At 33.3% G+C, this 4,815-nt stretch overlaps 1 long non-coding RNA gene across 2 annotated transcripts; it reads right to left on the bottom strand.

Moving 5' to 3' along the window:
- LOC110266002 lies at positions 2,196-4,410 on the bottom strand. Of its 2 annotated transcripts, XR_002352802.1 has the most exons (4): positions 4,375-4,410; positions 3,145-3,255; positions 2,462-2,977; positions 2,196-2,353 (listed from the first exon to the last, which is right to left on the bottom strand). It is a non-coding gene; the product is annotated as an uncharacterized LOC110266002 (long non-coding RNA). The 2 variants fall into 2 exon arrangements; XR_002352801.1 differs by having other exon boundaries at positions 2,462-3,255.

Here is a 4,815-nt window from a genome sequence, read left to right as displayed (position 1 = left end):
CATTACAAGCCTTAAAGTGAAAAATAATAAATGTTCTTAATTTGGATCTTTGATTAGCTTAGGCTAGTGTGTGTGTGTATCATTCAAGTGTGGGAAACTTGGGACATTGGTTGAGAAAATGGTAGTTTTGTACTTTTGTTGAAAATATTAGGAATTGGGTACATGCTCATGTCACAACTAGAAAATGGATTAATACAGACAGATTTACAGACGGATTTGGTCTTTATTACAGACGGATTTTTGGTTACCGACGAAATTACCGACGAATTTTATCCCTCTGTAAAAGCCCCGTCGGAAATTATTTACCGACGAATTTTTTTCCGTCGGAAAATTACAAACGGATTTTTACCAGTTACCGACGGATTTTCCCTCTGTAAATTTTCTATCCATTTCCCAAAGGCGACGAACTTTTTGACGGATTTTCCGTCTGTAATTACAGACGGATTTTCCGACGGATTTTCCGTCTGTAATTATAGACGGATTTTCCGACAGATTTTTTGTCTGTAATTTGAACTTTGGAAAATCATCCCACGTTCTGATTACAGACAGAAAATCCGTCTGTAAATCCGTCAGTAAGGTAAAATAGAATTTTTTTATTTTTCTAATTGCAAAATAAACTTGTTTTCATACAAAATAAATATAAATTTAATACAAATTTTTATCTAATTTGTATTCGAATATTTATAATATTTCAAAAAATAAACAAATTCATTGTATTATGAAGTACTATAAACAAGCAAGTCAATATAATTCAAAACATAAACAAAATGTATTGATCATCAACTATAATTCCTAGTATATTGTTCAACCATACTAAAACTATCAGCTATAATCTTCAGTGTCATCTTCATCCTCATCATCATCATAGTCCTCATCTGAAGACATTGAGGGTAGCTGCAGTGGCGGTGGTAGTGGAACTGCACTAGAACTACTTGACGCTCTAACCTTCTCATAATAGCTAATCTTTCTTTTGTGACACATTTAACTTGGACAATAAGAGCTATATTTCTCACCAGAAGTGCTAGTTTCCACAACAGGACTTCTGGTTGCCACAGGAGAAAAATCAGGTGATTGTTTCTTCTTCTCAGCAGTAAGAACTTGAGAGAGAGCAGCTACTGCTGCTGCTCTTTGTGATCCTTGACTTTTTCCAGTTGTCTTAGGGCTAGAACTTTTGGTTCCGGATGTTGATTTAAATGCAGAGTTTAAAGCAGCCAAAGCTTCTACTCTTTGTCTTGGTCCTCCTTGATTCAGCCCATTCAATCTATCATGTGACTGTGAGAGTAGAAAGTATTAGAAAGAAAGTTCCAACGGAATATGAAATCATCATGATCTGTGACTTGATTTGGAGATGTTCAATTTAATTTAAAAACTATGATATCTTTCCTTCATTTTTCTTTTTGGCAAATTTAATTTAAATACTATGATATTCTTTCCTTCAATTTTCTTTTCGGCAAAGATGGAAAAACCTGAACCTGTACCTACCTAAATATAATTATTAAATTTACCACTAATAACAAAAGAAAAGAGAAAAGACTGGCACTACTATGGCCAGCATGCAACAAGGTAACTTGGTAAGACGTCTACAGATTTTCGACAATGAGGATACTCCAAATACTTAGTTCTGATCAAGATTCCCTTATATCTCCAAAAGTTCATTTAAAAGTAGCAGAATATTTTTATAATTAACAAAAAAATCATTTTTTTGTCTTGAGTTGCTAGCAGAGAAGTAGATCTACTCATTAGGCAAAATGTTTAAAAGGTAGTAGCCAATGAATCTCTTTGTTGTGGATATCTAGATCAGCAATTAATTAAGCATTGTATATCTAGTGATTACATAATTGACCAGTCAATGAGTCAAGTAAATCTGTATTCTCATATTAGATTAGTGAGCTCGGAAAGCATAGAACTAAGTACACATTTCCAAGAACTATTAGCCCCTAAAAATGCTTAGAACTTAAAACTAGATTAAGAAACACTCATAATTAAAAGCAGAAACTACCTGGCCAGCAATCATTCCAAGTCCCGTGCTTTGCATTAAAGACTTTACACCCACGCCATCACCAAGTTTTTGACTAGCTGCTCGAAACTCTTCCATAGATTTCTCAGGGTTAGTTCTTTTTAAAGATCATGGACGCTGCCAAATAGCAATAGCAGATTTGGAACATGTAATGCACACAATGCAATAAACCAGAACAAGTCTAAAAGCAAGTGATTCAGATTCAATTCAGTGACTGGATACTTTATACAAGTCTTTGATCAATTAAGCAATCAAGAACTGTCATTGAGTTGAAGAAGAGAAGAGGCTTCAATTCACAACAAGTGCTTACTCATCAACATTATGCTGGTTGTTAATCTGTAATATAAAATGCAGCAATCAAAGTGTGCTTCCTAAACCTTAGTCTTCAAACTATTTCTCGTTATACAGGAAAATAAAATTAATTAAAAAAAAAAGCTAAATTACCTTCAACCTTGGAATGTAATATCTATGTCTGCGAGATTTTGCAGCAGCTCCACCAACGATTCTTCAGACTGAAAGATAATTTTGGTGTTGAGGGAGAAAACAAAATAAAATAAGAATGAAAACTACTATGAGTCCGTTCAAATTAACATCAAATTCAAGGTTTCTCATCATATGCACATGATAGTGTGAAAGTGACCTATTGAAAGAAACTAAGAAAGCAACATTAGATAAAGCTAAATAGATAAACTTTTAATTTGGTTATTGCACTAAGATCAAGGGGCGTGACTTCTCTTTTTCCCATAGAATGTAAACATGTCAGTTACTATTGATAGAAATCCCTACTATATATATAGTCTATGATTTTTAAATTGCTTTTATAAAATAATTGACACCAGTAGTATAATACTTGACTCAAGTTTCAGTCCAAGAAAAAACCATGAAGTTGTTGTTTGTAGCAGCTGAAGTTGAACTCCACAAGCTTTCCATAGCTTTTAGATTGAACCCTTCTGCCTCAAGCTGAAAATTGAAGTTTAATTTTTCAAGAAAATAAATTAATTTAAAAATGTGTTCATTAATTAAATTAATTAAACAAATATGACAAGAGGCATGTATCCTCTGTAGCTAGAATTGTTGCAATAATAATTCCTATGCTGAAATGTTTGGTGTATGTTATATTTCAAAACCTTGAGCCTAAGTTGCTTATTCATATCTCCAAGATGGCGCTCCTGCAAGATCAATGAAAAATACAAAAATTGAGAATAATAGCATGCAAGTTCAAGTGAACTCCTTATACACTTTTGCAAGAGAGTATATGTATAAGTGAACATTAGTTGCACTTTTAATATGTATATTTTGAGTTCAAGTGAATATTAGTTGGATGCACATGGTTCTCCATCTAAGACAAGAGAGTAATATTCTCCATCTTCCTCAAAATATACATATATCTCCATTTCCCTTAGAAAAATAATGCCAAAAATTAAGTTTGATATATGGTCATTCAACTTTATGGTTTAGAATATAGAAAAATATCTCATACGTTCAGCCAAATTATATTTAGATTTACGGTTCAAGACAACATGATTTTTCCACCTTAACTTCATGCTAAAAAGCAGAACCTCTACAAAATTCTAGTATCTAAAATTCTAAATAGCAGTAAGCAAAAATGAGTCACAAACCGTGAGCATTTAACTATAAAGCATCATGGAAGCTATATCCAACTATAAAGCAGCAAAAATGAAGGCATGATCACCATGAAGCTGTCACCAAATTCTTTGATCAGAAATCTCTTTTCTCAATATTTATTCATGGAAGCTATATTCAACTATAAAGCAGCATCAGGATCCAACCTTCTCTGGATTGCAGCAGCAGCAGCCTATAGTGACAAAATTACAAATAAACAAGCAGAACCATTAAAACCAACCAAAGAGCCTCAAATAGTTTAATTTGGGATTCTCACCTCAAAGTTACCAAGCTTGTATTAGTATGCCATTTTCTCCCTCAGTTGAGCTTGCTCTTTCATTGCATGTGCCTGTAAATGACAGCCTAGAAGTGTGAAAAGAAAAGGACCTTGACATCAAGAAAATAATCTAAGAATAGGAGCCACATCAACATAAAAAAGCAATCTGGTAAAAACTAACCATTCCACTTTGCATAGAGTGCTTCAACAACCAAGTCTGCATTCTTAAGCTCCTTGGCAAAGACATTGCCGCAATCAAAGTCTTCATCTCCTTTAAGAATCGCCTCTCTCTTCGGAATCACCACACAAATCTCAAATACTAGTTACACATCCTCTTTAATTTTCCAAAACAAAAATTTCCCTCCTTCAACAAGTATTTCCAAGAAGGGATTTAAAAAAATAAAGAATGAACCTTTAAATGAATGTGAAACTCAAATGGCGAGGCATTCTAAGAAACAAAATAATAATAAAATGGAAATAGAAAGTAGGAAAATGTAAATGCCATGATGCTTCTTCTTGGTGTTTGGTTTAGAAAGAAACGGGGGCAGTGAAAATAGAAACCAATACTTTTCTGTTTTCCACTTTTTCCAGTACCGAATATTCCATTTATTTTCTTACTAATAACTACATTCCATTTAGATAGTCAACGAGAACCATGTAATTATCATACTAATAACTACATCATAATCAAGAAAAGCCAAACCATGTAATTATCATAAACAATTGATGAAAATCACCTGATGAAATCCAGAAATCAATTTCAGACAGCTGGTTTCATAACACCTAAAATTTCCACTAATATAGTTGCTAATCCAACTAAAGAAAGAGTAGTGCTTACCAGTTTTCTAGGAGGTGAGCAGGTATTTCCACGAAGTAGGGATCAACACGTAGTCTAGAA

Source organism: Arachis ipaensis, chromosome B08 (assembly GCF_000816755.2).
Source record: "Arachis ipaensis cultivar K30076 chromosome B08, Araip1.1, whole genome shotgun sequence".
NCBI classification, from domain to species: domain Eukaryota; kingdom Viridiplantae; phylum Streptophyta; class Magnoliopsida; order Fabales; family Fabaceae; genus Arachis; species Arachis ipaensis.
Note: the sequence above shows the minus strand (reverse complement) of the source record. Positions and strands in the feature narration are given on the sequence as shown.